At 50.3% G+C, this 16,963-nt stretch overlaps 1 long non-coding RNA gene across 1 annotated transcript; it reads left to right on the top strand.

Moving 5' to 3' along the window:
* The first annotated feature begins 914 nt into the window (after window positions 1–914).
* On the top strand, window positions 915–1,893 carry LOC124542231. The gene is made up of 3 exons (XR_006967313.1): window positions 915–933; window positions 1,186–1,245; window positions 1,870–1,893. It is a non-coding gene; the product is annotated as an uncharacterized LOC124542231 (long non-coding RNA).
* Window positions 1,894–16,963: the final 15,070 nt, after the last annotated feature.

Genomic DNA, 16,963 nt, shown 5'->3' with positions numbered 1-16,963 from the left:
CAGGAGCAGGACAAGGCTCAGGAGCAGGACAAGGCTCAGGAGCAGGACAAGGTGCAGGTGCTGGACAAGGCTCAGGCGCTGGACAAGGTGCAGGTGCTGGACAAGGTGCAGGTGCTGGACAAGGCTCAGGTGCCGGAAAAGGCTCAGGTGCCGGAAAAGGCTCAGGTGCCGGAAAAGGCTCAGGAGTAGGACAAGGTGCAGGTGCAGGACAAGGGTCAGGTGCCGGACAAGGCTCAGGAGCAGGACAAGGTGCAGGTGCTGGACAAGGCTCAGGTGCTGGAAAAGGCTCAGGTGCCGGAAAAGGCTCAGGAGTAGGACAAGGTGCAGGTGCAGGACAAGGCTCAGGTGCCGGACAAGGCTCAGGTGCCGGACAAGGCTCAGGTGCCGGAAAAGGCTCAGGAGCAGGACAAGGTGAAGGTGCCGGACAAGGTGCAGGTGCCGGACAAGGCTCAGGTGCCGGAAAAGGCTCAGGAGTAGGACAAGGTGCAGGTGCAGGACTAGGCTCAGGTGCCGGACAAGGCTCTGGTGCCGGACAAGGTGCAGGTGTCGGACAAGGCTCAGGTGCCGGACAAGGCTCAGGTGCCGGAAAAGGATCAGGTGCCGGAAAAGGCTCAGGTGCCGGAAAAGGCTCAGGAGCAGGACAAGGCTCAGGTGCCGGACAAGGCTCAGGTGCCGGAGAAGGCTCAGGTGCCGGAAAAGGCTCAGGTGCCGGAAAAGGCTCAGGCGCTGGACAAGGCTCAGGAGCAGGACAAGGCTCAGGTGCCGGACAAGGCTCAGGTGCCGGAGAAGGCTCAGGCGCTGGACAAGGCTCAGGAGCAGGACAAGGTGCAGGTGCCGGACAAGGGTCAGGTGCCGGACAAGGGTCAGGTGCCGGACAAGGCTCAGGTGCCGGCCAAGGCTCAGGTGCCGGAAAAGGCTCAGGTGCCGGACAAGGTGCAGGTGCCGGAAAAGGCTCAGGTGCCGGACAAGGTGCAGGTGCCGGAAAAGGCTTAGGTGCCGGACAAGGCTCAGGTGCCGGACAAGGTGCAGGTGCCGGAAAAGGCTCAGCTGCCGGCCAAGGCTCAGGTGCCGGAAAAGGCTCAGGTGCCGGCCAAGGCTCAGGTGCCGGAAAAGGCTCAGGTGCCGGACAAGGCTCAGGTGCCGGAAAAGGCTCAGGGGCAGGACAAGGTGAAGGTGCAGGACAAGGTGCAGGTGCCGGACAAGGCTCAGGTGCAGGACAAGGCTCAGGAGCAGGACAAGGTGCAGGTGCTGGACAAGGTGCAGGTGCCGGAAAAGGCTCAGGTGCCGGACAAGGTGCAGGTGCCGGAAAAGGCTCAGGTGCCGGCCAAGGCTCAGGTGCCGGAAAAGGCTCAGGTGCCGGACAAGGCTCAGGTGCCGGAAAAGGCTCAGGGGCAGGACAAGGTGAAGGTGCAGGACAAGGTGCAGGTGCCGGACAAGGCTCAGGTGCAGGACAAGGCTCAGGAGCAGGACAAGGTGCAGGTGCTGGACAAGGCTCAGGTGCCGGAAAAGGCTCAGGTGCCGGAAAAGGCTCAGGAGTAGGACAAGGTGCAGGTGCAGGACAAGGCTCAGGTGCCGGACAAGGCTCAGGTGCCGGACAAGGCTCAGGAGCAGGACAAGGTGCAGGTGCCGGACAAGGCTCAGGTGCCGGAAAAGGCTCAGGTGCCGGAAAAGGCTCAGGTGCCGGAAAAGGCTCAGGGGCAGGACAAGGTGAAGGTGCCGGACAAGGTGCAGGTGCCGGACAAGGCTCAGGTGCCGGACAAGGCTCAGGTGCCGGAAAAGGCTCAGGAGCAGGACAAGGCTCAGGTGCCGGACAAGGCTCAGGTGCCGGAGAAGGCTCAGGCGCTGGACAAGGCTCAGGAGCAGGACAAGGTGCAGGTGCCGGACAAGGTGCAGGTGCCGGACAAGGCTCAGGAGTAGGACAAGGCTCAGGTGCCGGACAAGGCTCAGGTGCCGGAGAAGGCTCAGGCGCTGGACAAGGCTCAGGAGCAGGACAAGGTGAAGGTGCCGGACAAGGTGCAGGTGCCGGACAAGGCTCAGGTGCCGGACAAGGCTCAGGTGCCGGAAAAGGCTCAGGAGCAGGACAAGGCTCAGGTGCCGGACAAGGCTCAGGTGCCGGAGAAGGCTCAGGCGCTGGACAAGGCTCAGGAGCAGGACAAGGTGCAGGTGCCGGACAAGGTGCAGGTGCCGGACAAGGCTCAGGAGTAGGACAAGGCTCAGGTGTCGGAGAAGGTTCAGGTGCTGGAGAAGGCTTTGGTGTCGGAGGAGGCTCTGGTTTAGATGGCTCATACTCTTTAAACGACTACTGAACTATTTACCACCTACTCGTCATTTAATATATAGTCCATTCCAGGAACCGAGCTTCTCGTCAGCGTAATACTTACACCTCATTAGTCAAGACGAAAAGTGATTACGTGATAGTCGCTCGCATTAGCTCGTATCATGGAATGTATTTGTTACTACGAAAAAACATTAGCACTTATTTGCTCTAAATGGTCAGTGATTCAGTGTAATAAAACACTGGCTTACCTTAATCAGTAACGTTATGTGATCGCTATTTTTTTTGTACCACTTACTTTACAACATTTCTGCTTTTCCGTATTCAATAAATTTGTGTTTAAATAAAATCTTGTTTGATATTTGATGTAACGTTTTAAAATAAATAATGAATTATCTGACATTAAAAATTTGAAATGGATTTCTGTTTGTTTTTTTGTTACCTTGATATATTGATAGTTTGATTGATATAGATATATATATAGCAACAACAAAAATAACTGCCTGTAAATTTCTCACTGCAGGGCTAAGGTCTCCTCTTCTCCCCTTGAACCCGCAATCATAGATTAAGATGCACGTGCTGTAACCTCTGGGCTATCTCAGCTCATCATTCCTCGGCAGTATAGTGGTCAATATCAGGTTGCCTGTCTGTTGCCCTGCCTGTCTATATCAGGTTGAAATTAAATGTACTGTCTAACGTGATGCCTATATCGCGAATCATTTCAATTCTATTTTTTTACATATATATTTTTTTTAAAGTAAATTTTATTGTACCCGTTGTTAATATTTCAAATATTTTTGTTATTATATTATTATTCAATTAACTTGCACAGCTTCTGTCGTAAAAAATTAATATCAGAAAATGTTTTATTTATTATAGTTAATTTTAGATCATCCTGATATTGGAACAACACCTTAATAAATATAGTGAAATACAATGGTCCTAACTGAGAGCCTTGTGGCACTCCTAAGGAAATATTAAATGGCTTAGATTGGTTGCCATTAAATAAGTTTTGCACTACTCTAGCAGGCGATATGATAGCCATACGATTAAAATAATTCTTATTTTTAACAAAGTAGAAATACTCACTGTTGCGTCACAATATATTTACAACGGCATTATGTATATTCATAGCAACATTGGTAAAGAAGGCATATCATTCGTTACAAGATTATGCAGACGATGAAAAAGGGTGGAATTAATACTTGTTGACTTCCAGACAGGATATTAGATACATATATAATGTATTTAACTAACATGACTGTATTTTTAAATATTGAGAAAGAGTAACTACTGTGTTTGTTTCCGGTTCTTCTCGGTAAAATCTACATTTATTTATTTATTTTATAGGATCACCAACTGAACTGACAATAGTATTACAAATTTTATATAGTTAACAATTGAACACACTTGATAATTGTATTTCTTTTATAGGTAATCACAGAATGCACTAAATATATTAAACATTAGTTATTACCACAAGATTGTTTTCTTTGGATCGATTATATAATTAAAAAGAAATTGAATTTTTTAACAGTTTTATAACAATATCAATTGATTTGCATTTTAATGAACATATTAAATGCAAAATAAATAAAACAAAAAGTAAACATTTTTTAAATTTTGAGTTAATAAAAATAATTAATAATTTTAGTTTCAATGATTTATATTGTTTTTTAAGAAACTTAACAAATTTGATTTAAAAATAGGCAAATTATTACAAGTAATATCTAGGTTAGAGATCTTCGAGGAGCGATCATTATATGTGCGTGCTAGTCTAGCTGGTGGGGAATATTTTCCTAAGTTAGATTTGTGTAGCGGTACACGAAATAAGGCGCTCGGTTTTCTGGGTAATCTTTAGGGAACATTGAAATTAAATAATTGCAATATAGCTGAACAATCAATATTGTTGTTCAATATTTTGTGTAGGAATAATAGATCTGATATTATTCTGCGCGACTGTAATGAAGTAATGTTGAATCGTCCAAGCCTTCCTTCATAAGAATTATCGTTTGGATTGCAGTTCGAACGATACGCAAGATGACGCAATAGTTGTTTTTGTATCATTTCGATTCTATCACTATGAATTTTGTAGTGAGGATTCCAAATTAGGCTGCAATATTCCAGTTTACTTCTCACTAGACTACTATCAAGTTTGATGGTAGTAGAGGGCTGTCTGAACTCTTTGGAATTCTTCAATACAAAACCTAATGTCTTTGTTGCTGTGGTAATAATATTATCAATGTGGCTGGTAAATCTTAACTCGCTGTCCAGTACGACGCCCAAATCACGCATCGCTCGAACTACCGTCAGTTTTTCTGTCTCGATGTAATATTGGCTCTGAACGTAATTTTGTTTTCTTGTAAATCTGATTGAAAAGCATTTCTTGGGATTCAGTGTCATCTGGTTATGGGTATTGATACACAACCTGTTCAGATCTTCCTGTAAAAGTGCGATGTCAAAATTGTTTGTTATTGTTTTAATAATTTTAAGATCATCTGCGAATAGGTAGACTTTTGAGTGCTAAAATATCGAAACAATATATTTTATAAAGATGTTGAAAAAAGCTGGTCCTAAGACTGAGCCCTGCGGAACACCAGACTTGGCAATGTATGGCTGAGAAGAATATCCATCTATAGAGGATCTACTTTGTAGGTAGGAGGAGCACCATTTTAAAATTGTCTCATTTAGTCCAAATTCCCTTAGTTTGTTAACAAGTAATGTGTGGTTTACTTTGTCAAAGGCCTTAGAGAAGTCTGTGTATATAGCATCGACTTGCAGTCGATTATCGACATTGCCAATTAATTCAGTGACATATAAAAAGAGGTTTGTGGCAGTAGATCTACCTGACAAGAAGCCATGCTATTGCCCGTTGATACGTCTTCCTAGTACCTTAAAGCTTAGTTCATACACTAAACTCTCAAAGACCTTTGACATAGTACATAAAATGGAGATAGGTCTATAATTTACAATATTCTGACCAATTCTGAATTTCACTTTTGTAAATTGGCACTATACGCGCCTCTTTCCACTTTTCGGGGAAAATACCTGAATTCAGGGAATTATTAAATATTATGTTTAACGGAACAGACAATGAGGCTGCGCACTTACGTATAAATAAAGACGGAATATTGTCTGGACCAGCAGCTTTCGATATGTCAAGTCTTTTTAGTCGTTTCTCAATGTCTCCTTTGGATAATTGAATGTTGCCTATATAAGTTTTGGATATGTTCACTGACGGTAAATCAAAGTTATTGTTTGAATTATTATTATTATTAAATACCGATGAAAAATTATTAGCAAATAAGTCGCATATTTCTTGCCTATTGATTGTCTCACGATTATTTAAAGTCATTTTATTGGGGTAATTCGAACCCTTACGTCGCATATTTTTCAGATGTGTACAAAAATATTTCGGTTGTTGCCCAATAACTTCTTCAATATGTAAAATGTAATCATAGTAACATTTTTTAATAAGTTTACATTACGTATTGGAAATTGACTATCACTAATGTTCGTGGTTATGTTAGATAGAATTAAGTCTAAAAATTTTCCACTTTTGTTTTTAATATTATTATATTGGTTTAGGCCGTGTAAGGCAAAGAAATCTATTAGGCTAATTTTAAGGAAACAATTTGTGTGGTTCCTTGGGGATGTGTACTGAACATTAGGTTGGACTTCCCATGTGATAGAACTCATGTTAAAGCCACCAAGTAATAAAATTGAATTATTTAGAACATCCAAGTTGTTATTATTTATTGTTTTAGTTGCATTATTAATAAAAACGTCTAATGTGTTGAGAGTAACTGGTGGGGGAAAGTATAATAATAATAATAAATAATAAATATGAGACAACATCACATACATTACTCTGATCCCAATGTAAGTAGCTGAAGCACTTGTGTTATGGAAATCAGAAGTAACGACGGTACCACAAACACCCAGACCCAAGACAACATAGAAAACTAATGGTTATCTACATCGACTCGGCCGGGAATCGACCCCGGGACCTCAGAGTGGCGTACCCATGAAAACCGGTGTACACAACACTCGACCATGGAGGTCGTCGAGTATACTGCGCAGATATGTAAATGTTTTGTTATGTCCTCGAATCGAGAAAGAAGAAGAAGAATCGAGTTCTATTGTGACCCATAAGTCTTCGCATTGACTCTCCCATCCAAGTTGTCTGCGTGAACTAAAGCCATCCTTTATTACCGCTATCAAAACTCCACCACCAATTTTCTTATTGTTAGAAATGGAGGACGTTTCGGGATCACGTCTATATATATAATATCTGTCATCGAAGATCTCAGCATCGTATATACTATCATTGAGCCAAGTTTCCGTTGGTATAATGATATCATAAGTCGAGTTAAGGACTTCATTTCGTACTTCAGTTAAGCTTAACAACATTCCGAATCCATTGTAGCTTCACTTAGAATAGTTGTTTAATGACGTTACAAAAGAGCTTGTAAAAGCCTACTTGAATATAGTACATTCGGATTTTGATTTTTGACCTTGTCAAAGGCCTTTGAGATATCTGTATTTATGGCATCTATTTTAAATCAAAAATATTTGAAATATGAAGCGACTTGGCGATCGTTAGTAATTAATTAACTCTTACTTACCACGTTAATATATAGTAACTTTGGGTGTCTCTGTCCAAACTTCAGGAAAATGTCCAGTTTTAATGATATTTTATAAACTATCGACTGGTAAGTATATTTTATCATGACTAACTAAAAATATTGCAGGAATATTTTCATGTCCCTTGGATTTAAAGATATTATCTCGTATAACTTTAAAAGTAACTTTAAATTGTATAAACAAGTATTGAAATGTAGGCATCGCTATCAGCAGTAGCGTAATCGTAAATTATTCGTAAATTTTTCACAAAAAATATTACATTCACAATCTTCACGTAGCTATTGAAATTCTATTGGTACTTTTTATTTGTTTTCAACAGACTTCAAAAAGGAGGAGGTTATCAATTCGTCTGTATTTTTTTTTTATGTTTGTTACCTCATAAATTTTCACTGGGTGGACCGATTTTGATATTTTTTTTTTGTTTGAAATGTAGTGCTTCCCGTGGGGTCCCATTTTAATTTTATTTTTTCCCGATGATGGTATCCGTATGAAAACGACATAAGTCTTAAATTTGCATTATGTGTATGCGCAACAAATAGGTGAATAACTCAAAATCACGTTAACCAATTTTGATGATTCTTTTTTTATTATAAAATATATACTTCAAGGGTAGTTTAGTGAAAGTTTGGTAAGGTTCTGAGCATAGGATTCATGACAAAGTAACGGAACGGAAGGGAACGGAACAATTCTGAGGAGCACTTTAGCGATACTCGGTCGAAACTTTTATTTATAGGTTATTTGGATATTTAAGTCACCTTCCGTAATGTGGTTATGTTTATGTAATTATCATAGTCGAATATTATAATCAATTAGCTACCCACCCCGACTTCGCACGGGTGCAATAATGATACTAAATATACTACAGTATACTACAGTTTTTGTTTATTTACGACATCACATTGCAAACTTCTAAAATTATCAGTGTTTCTTTACTATATTGTTCATGTATTATTTATACAAACCTTCCCCTAGAATCACACTATCTATTAAAAAAAACCGCATCAAAATCGGTTGATCGGAAATAAATAAGTAAAGTTATTACACTCCCCATATACGTAAATATTATGATGCTCGGCCCAAAGGTTGTCTGGAAGAGATCGCTTACCGATAAGGCTGTTGCACCTCATGCAACTTTTGCGTACTAAAAATGTAATTTCTAGATTAAGTTTGGGTGAAAAACATTCTGTACTATATTTAGTCAGGAATACTATCAAATCCTATCATAAAATCATCATTAATCAACATATATACTTGTCAAAATCGAAGTTTGTTATTTGTGTATTGCGTACTATTTTATTATGTATTTATACTACATATAAGTAAAAAGTTACTGTACCCTTCCCATTTATATCAACCCCAACCCAATGATTGCCTGGAAGAGATAGCTGCTTAGCGATAAGGCCGCCTCTGTTGGACCTCTTGCAACTTTTATGTAACAAAAATGTTATTTTTTTAGTTTTAAGATTGGGTGCAATAAAGAATAAATAAATATGAAATATTTATTCACTGTAAAAGTATTAAAGTTGCTTATCTGTACATTAATAAATTGAAGTAGTAAATTTACCAATAAAACGTTTTTTACAAATTTTGTCTGTCTGTCTGTTTGCTCCGGCTAATCTCTGGAACGGCATTACCGATTTTGACGGGACTTTCACTGGCAGATAACAGATATATACTAGGGAGTAACTTAGGCTACAATAATTTTTTTTTGTTAAATTTAAAAGTGTACAATGCCTCGGGTACAGCTAGTTGATAATTAAATATGTACCAGTGTTTCAGACTTAAGTCATATTTAGTGTATACTTTTCGAAAACGATATAACATATTTTTGTATTTTGAAACAGCCTGGATTCGATCATCTCACTCCTAAGATGTGATACACTAAGATAGTAGATGTCTTTTTCGCACTACTTTTAAACTTGACGTTTACGGAGATCCTGATGTAAAAACGTGTAAAAGTTATACGAACTACTGTAACATACTATAAAATTGATAAAAAATTATTGGCTTAGAATATAGCAGAACACTGTATTAGCAAATCGTACGAAATTTAACGACTGAAAATTGTTTGGATTAAGAAATGAGAACAAGAAAATTACGATGCTTGATTATTTATTAATATTGACACAAAAACGTTATATACATACATAATACAACATAGCTTCTGATTTACACAACACTATTTAGACTTCTACTTCTTGTAATTGTAGTATTGACCATTGGGTCCTTCGAAGTCATAGTTGTAGGCTGTTCTATATCCGTGGTTGTAGTTATAGCTTTGACCTACGTTGAATCCTTGCTCATATCCCGCTTTGTATCCTTGTTCGTAGCTTAGACATTGAGAGCCTTGTCCGGCGCCTGAGCCTTGTCCGGCGCCTGAGCCTTGTCCGGCACCAGAGCCTTGTCCTGCTCCTGAGCCTTGTCCGGCACCTGAGCCTTGTCCGGCACCTGAGCCTTGTCCGGCACCTGAGCCTTGTCCGGCACCTGAGCCTTGTCCTGCTCCTGAGCCTTGTCCGGCACCTGAGCCTTGTCCGGCACCTGAGCCTTGTCCTGCTCCTGAGCCTTGTCCAGCACCAGAGCCTTGTCCGGCACCTGAGCCTTGTCCGGCACCTGAGCCTTGTCCAGCGCCTGAGCCTTGTCCGGCACCTGAGCCTTGTCCGGCACCTGAGCCTTGTCCGGCACCTGAGCCTTGTCCGGCACCTGAGCCTTGTCCAGCGCCTGAGCCTTGTCCGGCACCTGAGCCTTGTCCTACTCCTGAGCCTTGTCCTTTTCCAGAGCCTTGTCCAGCGCCTGAGCCTTGTCCGGCACCTGAGCCTTGTCCTGCTCCTGAGCCTTGTCCGGCACCTGAGCCTTGTCCTTTTCCAGAGCCTTGTCCGGCACCTGAGCCTTGTCCTTTTCCAGAGCCTTGTCCGGCACCTGAGCCTTGTCCTGCTCCTGATCCTTGTCCGGCACCTGAGCCTTGTCCGGCACCTGAGCCTTGTCCGGCACCTGAGCCTTGTCCGGCACCTGAGCCTTGTCCGGCACCTGAGCCTTGTCCGGCACCTGAGCCTTGTCCTTTTCCAGAGCCTTGTCCTGCTCCTGAGCCTTGTCCGGCACCTGAGCCTTGTCCTTTTCCAGAGCCTTGTCCAGCACCAGAGCCTTGTCCGGCACCAGAGCCTTGTCCTGCTCCTGAGCCTTGTCCGGCACCTGAGCCTTGTCCGGCACCTGAGCCTTGTCCTGCTCCTGAGCCTTGTCCGGCACCTGAGCCTTGTCCAGCACCTGAGCCTTGTCCGGCACCTGAGCCTTGTCCAGCGCCTGAGCCTTGTCCGGCACCTGAGCCTTGTCCAGCGCCTGACCCTTGTCCGGCACCTGAGCCTTTACCTTTTCCAGAGCCTTGTCCTTTTCCAGAGCCTTGTCCAGCACCAGAGCCTTGTCCAGCACCAGAGCCTTGTCCGGCACCTGAGCCTTGTCCTTTTCCAGAGCCTTGTCCGGCACCTGAGCCTTGTCCTTTTCCAGAGCCTTGTCCTGCTCCTGAGCCTTGTCCGGCACCTGAGCCTTGTCCGGCACCTGAGCCTTTACCTTTTCCAGAGCCTTGTCCTTTTCCAGAGCCTTGTCCAGCACCAGAGCCTTGTCCTGCTCCTGAGCCTTGTCCGGCACCTGAGCCTTGTCCGGCACCTGAGCCTTGTCCTGCTCCTGAGCCTTGTCCGGCACCTGAGCCTTGTCCGGCACCTGAGCCTTGTCCAGCGCCTGAGCCTTGTCCGGCACCTGAGCCTTGTCCAGCGCCTGACCCTTGTCCGGCACCTGAGCCTTTACCTTTTCCAGAGCCTTGTCCTTTTCCAGAGCCTTGTCCAGCACCAGAGCCTTGTCCTGCTCCTGAGCCTTGTCCGGCACCTGAGCCTTGTCCGGCACCTGAGCCTTGTCCTACTCCTGAGCCTTGTCCGGCACCTGAGCCTTGTCCTGCTCCTGAGCCTTGTCCGGCACCTGAGCCTTGTCCTGCTCCTGAGCCTTGTCCGGCACCTGAGCCTTGTCCGGCACCAGAGCCTTGTCCGGCACCTGAGCCTTGTCCGGCACCTGAGCCTTGTCCTGCTCCTGAGCCTTGTCCGGCACCTGAGCCTTGTCCTGCACCTGAGCCTTGTCCGGCACCTGAGCCTTGTCCTACTCCTGAGCCTTGTCCGGCACCTGAGCCTTGTCCGGCACCTGAGCCTTGTCCGGCACCAGAGCCTTGTCCTGCTCCTGAGCCTTGTCCGGCACCTGAGCCTTGTCCGGCACCTGAGCCTTGTCCTGCTCCTGATCCTTGTCCGGCACCTGAGCCTTGTCCGGCACCTGAGCCTTGTCCTGCTCCTGATCCTTGTCCGGCACCTGAGCCTTGTCCGGCACCTGAGCCTTGTCCGGCACCTGAGCCTTGTCCAGCGCCTGAGCCTTGTCCGGCACCTGAGCCTTGTCCGGCACCTGAGCCTTGTCCGGCACCTGAGCCTTGTCCGGCACCTGAGCCTTGTCCGGCACCTGAGCCTTGTCCTTTTCCAGAGCCTTGTCCTGCTCCTGAGCCTTGTCCGGCACCTGAGCCTTGTCCTTTTCCAGAGCCTTGTCCAGCACCAGAGCCTTGTCCAGCACCAGAGCCTTGTCCTGCTCCTGAGCCTTGTCCGGCACCTGAGCCTTGTCCTTTTCCAGAGCCTTGTCCGGCACCTGAGCCTTGTCCTTTTCCAGAGCCTTGTCCTGCTCCTGAGCCTTGTCCGGCACCTGAGCCTTGTCCGGCACCTGAGCCTTGTCCTTTTCCAGAGCCTTGTCCGGCACCTGAGCCTTGTCCTGCTCCTGATCCTTGTCCGGCACCTGAGCCTTGTCCGGCACCTGAGCCTTGTCCGGCACCTGAGCCTTGTCCGGCACCTGAGCCTTGTCCGGCACCTGAGCCTTGTCCGGCCCCTGAGCCTTGTCCAGCGCCTGTCCCTTGTCCGGCACCTGAGCCTTGTCCAGCGCCTGACCCTTGTCCGGCACCTGAGCCTTTACCTTTTCCAGAGCCTTGTCCTTTTCCAGAGCCTTGTCCAGCACCAGAGCCTTGTCCTGCTCCTGAGCCTTGTCCGGCACCTGAGCCTTGTCCGGCACCTGAGCCTTGTCCTGCTCCTGAGCCTTGTCCGGCACCTGAGCCTTGTCCGGCAACTGAGCCTTGTCCTGCTCCTGATCCTTGTCCGGCACCTGAGCCTTGTCCGGCACCTGAGCCTTGTCCTACTCCTGAGCCTTGTCCGGCACCTGAGCCTTGTCCTGCTCCTGAGCCTTGTCCGGCACCTGAGCCTTGTCCTGCTCCTGAGCCTTGTCCGGCACCTGAGCCTTGTCCGGCACCAGAGCCTTGTCCGGCACCTGAGCCTTGTCCTGCACCTGAGCCTTGTCCGGCACCTGAGCCTTGTCCTGCTCCTGAGCCTTGTCCGGCACCTGAGCCTTGTCCTGCTCCTGAGCCTTGTCCGGCACCTGAGCCTTGTCCGGCACCTGAGCCTTGTCCGGCACCAGAGCCTTGTCCGGCACCTGAGCCTTGTCCGGCACCTGAGCCTTGTCCTGCTCCTGAGCCTTGTCCGGCACCTGAGCCTTGTCCTGCACCTGAGCCTTGTCCTACTCCTGAGCCTTGTCCGGCACCTGAGCCTTGTCCGGCACCTGAGCCTTGTCCGGCACCAGAGCCTTGTCCTGCTCCTGAGCCTTGTCCGGCACCTGAGCCTTGTCCGGCACCTGAGCCTTGTCCTGCTCCTGATCCTTGTCCGGCACCTGAGCCTTGTCCGGCACCTGAGCCTTGTCCTGCTCCTGATCCTTGTCCGGCACCTGAGCCTTGTCCGGCACCTGAGCCTTGTCCAGCGCCTGAGCCTTGTCCGGCACCTGAGCCTTGTCCGGCACCTGAGCCTTGTCCGGCACCTGAGCCTTGTCCGGCACCTGAGCCTTGTCCTTTTCCAGAGCCTTGTCCTGCTCCTGAGCCTTGTCCGGCACCTGAGCCTTGTCCTTTTCCAGAGCCTTGTCCAGCACCAGAGCCTTGTCCTGCACCTGAGCCTTGTCCGGCACCTGAGCCTTGTCCTGCTCCTGAGCCTTGTCCGGCACCTGAGCCTTGTCCTGCTCCTGAGCCTTGTCCGGCACCTGAGCCTTGTCCGGCACCAGAGCCTTGTCCGGCACCTGAGCCTTGTCCGGCACCTGAGCCTTGTCCTGCTCCTGAGCCTTGTCCGGCACCTGAGCCTTGTCCTGCACCTGAGCCTTGTCCGGCACCTGAGCCTTGTCCTACTCCTGAGCCTTGTCCGGAACCTGAGCCTTGTCCGGCACCTGAGCCTTGTCCGGCACCAGAGCCTTGTCCTGCTCCTGAGCCTTGTCCGGCACCTGAGCCTTGTCCGGCACCTGAGCCTTGTCCTGCTCCTGATCCTTGTCCGGCACCTGAGCCTTGTCCGGCACCTGAGCCTTGTCCGGCACCTGAGCCTTGTCCGGCACCTGAGCCTTGTCCGGCACCTGAGCCTTGTCCGGCACCTGAGCCTTGTCCTTTTCCAGAGCCTTGTCCTGCTCCTGAGCCTTGTCCGGCACCTGAGCCTTGTCCTTTTCCAGAGCCTTGTCCAGCACCAGAGCCTTGTCCAGCACCAGAGCCTTGTCCTGCTCCTGAGCCTTGTCCGGCACCTGAGCCTTGTCCTTTTCCAGAGCCTTGTCCAGCACCAGAGCCTTGTCCAGCACCAGAGCCTTGTCCTGCTCCTGAGCCTTGTCCGGCACCTGAGCCTTGTCCGGCACCTGAGCCTTGTCCTGCTCCTGATCCTTGTCCGGCACCTGAGCCTTGTCCGGCACCTGAGCCTTGTCCGGCACCAGAGCCTTGTCCGGCACCAGAGCCTTGTCCGGCACCTGAGCCTTGTCCTGCTCCTGAGCCTTGTCCGGCACCTGAGCCTTGTCCGGCACCTGAGCCTTGTCCGGCACCTGAGCCTTGTCCTTTTCCAGAGCCTTGTCCTTTTCCAGAGCCTTGTCCAGCACCAGAGCCTTGTCCAGCACCAGAGCCTTGTCCTGCTCCTGAGCCTTGTCCGGCACCTGAGCCTTGTCCGGCACCTGAGCCTTGTCCTGCTCCTGATCCTTGTCCGGCACCTGAGCCTTGTCCGGCACCTGAGCCTTGTCCTACTCCTGAGCCTTGTCCGGCACCTGAGCCTTGTCCTGCTCCTGAGCCTTGTCCGGCACCTGAGCCTTGTCCTGCTCCTGAGCCTTGTCCGGCACCTGAGCCTTGTCCGGCACCAGAGCCTTGTCCGGCACCTGAGCCTTGTCCGGCACCTGAGCCTTGTCCTGCTCCTGAGCCTTGTCCGGCACCTGAGCCTTGTTCTGCTCCTGAGCCTTGTCCGGCACCTGAGCCTTGTCCGGCACCTGAGCCTTGTCCGGCACCTGAGCCTTGTCCTGCTCCTGATCCTTGTCCGGCACCTGAGCCTTTACCTTTTCCAGAGCCTTGTCCTTTTCCAGAGCCTTGTCCTTTTCCAGAGCCTTGTCCTGCTCCTGAGCCTTGTCCGGCACCTGAGCCTTGTCCGGCACCTGAGCCTTGTCCAGCGCCTGACCCTTGTCCGGCACCTGAGCCTTTACCTTTTCCAGAGCCTTGTCCTTTTCCAGAGCCTTGTCCTTTTCCAGAGCCTTGTCCTGCTCCTGAGCCTTGTCCGGCACCTGAGCCTTGTCCGGCACCTGAGCCTTGTCCGGCACCTGAGCCTTGTCCTACTCCTGAGCCTTGTCCGGCACCTGAGCCTTGTCCGGCACCTGAGCCTTGTCCTACTCCTGAGCCTTGTCCGGCACCTGAGCCTTGTCCTGCTCCTGAGCCTTGTCCGGCACCTGAGCCTTGTCCTGCTCCTGAGCCTTGTCCGGCACCTGAGCCTTGTCCGGCACCAGAGCCTTGTCCGGCACCAGAGCCTTGTCCGGCACCTGAGCCTTGTCCTGCTCCTGAGCCTTGTCCGGCACCTGAGCCTTGTCCGGCACCTGAGCCTTGTCCTGCTCCTGAGCCTTGTCCGGCACCTGAGCCTTGTCCTGCTCCTGAGCCTTGTCCGGCACCTGAGCCTTGTCCGGCACCAGAGCCTTGTCCGGCACCTGAGCCTTGTCCGGCACCTGAGCCTTGTCCTGCTCCTGAGCCTTGTCCGGCACCTGAGCCTTGTCCTGCTCCTGAGCCTTGTCCGGCACCTGAGCCTTGTCCGGCACCTGAGCCTTGTCCGGCACCTGAGCCTTGTCCTGCTCCTGATCCTTGTCCGGCACCTGAGCCTTTACCTTTTCCAGAGCCTTGTCCTTTTCCAGAGCCTTGTCCTTTTCCAGAGCCTTGTCCTGCTCCTGAGCCTTGTCCGGCACCTGAGCCTTGTCCAGCGCCTGAGCCTTGTCCGGCACCTGAGCCTTGTCCAGCGCCTGACCCTTGTCCGGCACCTGAGCCTTTACCTTTTCCAGAGCCTTGTCCTTTTCCAGAGCCTTGTCCTGCTCCTGAGCCTTGTCCGGCACCTGAGCCTTGTCCGGCACCTGAGCCTTGTCCGGCACCTGAGCCTTGTCCTACTCCTGAGCCTTGTCCGGCACCTGAGCCTTGTCCTGCTCCTGATCCTTGTCCGGCACCTGAGCCTTGTCCGGCACCTGAGCCTTGTCCTACTCCTGAGCCTTGTCCGGCACCTGAGCCTTGTCCTGCTCCTGAGCCTTGTCCGGCACCTGAGCCTTGTCCTGCTCCTGAGCCTTGTCCGGCACCTGAGCCTTGTCCGGCACCAGAGCCTTGTCCTGCTCCTGAGCCTTGTCCGGCACCTGAGCCTTGTCCTGCTCCTGAGCCTTGTCCTGCTCCTGAGCCTTGTCCGGCACCTGAGCCTTGTCCGGCACCTGAGCCTTGTCCTGCTCCTGAGCCTTGTCCGGCACCTGAGCCTTGTCCTGCTCCTGAGCCTTGTCCGGCACCTGAGCCTTGTCCGGCACCTGAGCCTTGTCCGGCACCTGAGCCTTTACCTTTTCCAGAGCCTTGTCCTTTTCCAGAGCCTTGTCCAGCACCAGAGCCTTGTCCTGCTCCTGAGCCTTGTCCGGCACCTGAGCCTTGTCCGGCACCTGAGCCTTGTCCTGCTCCTGATCCTTGTCCGGCACCTGAGCCTTGTCCGGCACCTGAGCCTTGTCCGGCACCTGAGCCTTGTCCTGCTCCTGAGCCTTGTCCGGCGCCTGAGCCTTGTCCGGCGCCTGAGCCTTGTCCGGCACCAGAGCCTTGTCCTGCTCCTGAGCCTTGTCCGGCACCTGAGCCTTGTCCTTTTCCAGCGCCTTGTCCTGCTCCTGATCCTTGTCCGGCACCTGAGCCTTGTCCTGCTCCTGAGCCTTGTCCTGCTCCTGAGCCTTGTCCGGCACCTGAGCCTTGTCCGGCCCCTGAGCCTTGTCCAGCGCCTGAGCCTTGTCCGGCACCTGAGCCTTGTCCAGCGCCTGACCCTTGTCCGGCACCTGAGCCTTTACCTTTTCCAGAGCCTTGTCCTTTTCCAGAGCCTTGTCCAGCACCAGAGCCTTGTCCTGCTCCTGATCCTTGTCCTGCTCCTGATCCTTGTCCGGCACCTGAGCCTTGTCCGGTACCTGAGCCTTGTCCTGCTCCTGAGCCTTGTCCGGCGCCTGAGCCTTGTCCGGCTCCTGAGCCTTGTCCTGCTCCTGAGCCTTGTCCGGCACCTGAGCCTTGTCCGGCACCTGAGCCTTGTCCTGCTCCTGAGCCTTGTCCGGCACCTGAGCCTTGTCCTGCTCCTGAGCCTTGTCCGGCGCCTGAGCCTTGTCCGGCGCCTGAGCCTTGTCCGGCACCAGAGCCTTGTCCTGCTCCTGAGCCTTGTCCGGCACCTGAGCCTTGTCCTTTTCCAGCGCCTTGTCCTGCTCCTGATCCTTGTCCGGCACCTGAGCCTTGTCCTGCTCCTGAGCCTTGTCCGGCACCTGAGCCTTGTCCGGCACCTGAGCCTTGTCCGGCACCTGAGCCTTGTCCAGCACCAGAGCCTTGTCCGGCACCTGAGCCTTGTCCGGCACCTGAGCCTTGTCCAGCACCAGAGCCTTGTCCGGCACCTGAGCCTTGTCCTGCTCCTGAGCCTTGTCCGGCACCTGAGCCTTGTCCTGCTCCTGAGCCTTGTCCGG

The sequence above is a fragment of the Vanessa cardui genome, chromosome 30, assembly GCF_905220365.1.
Source record: "Vanessa cardui chromosome 30, ilVanCard2.1, whole genome shotgun sequence".
Taxonomy (NCBI): domain Eukaryota; kingdom Metazoa; phylum Arthropoda; class Insecta; order Lepidoptera; family Nymphalidae; genus Vanessa; species Vanessa cardui.
This window is presented reverse-complemented; position numbering and strand designations above follow the sequence as displayed.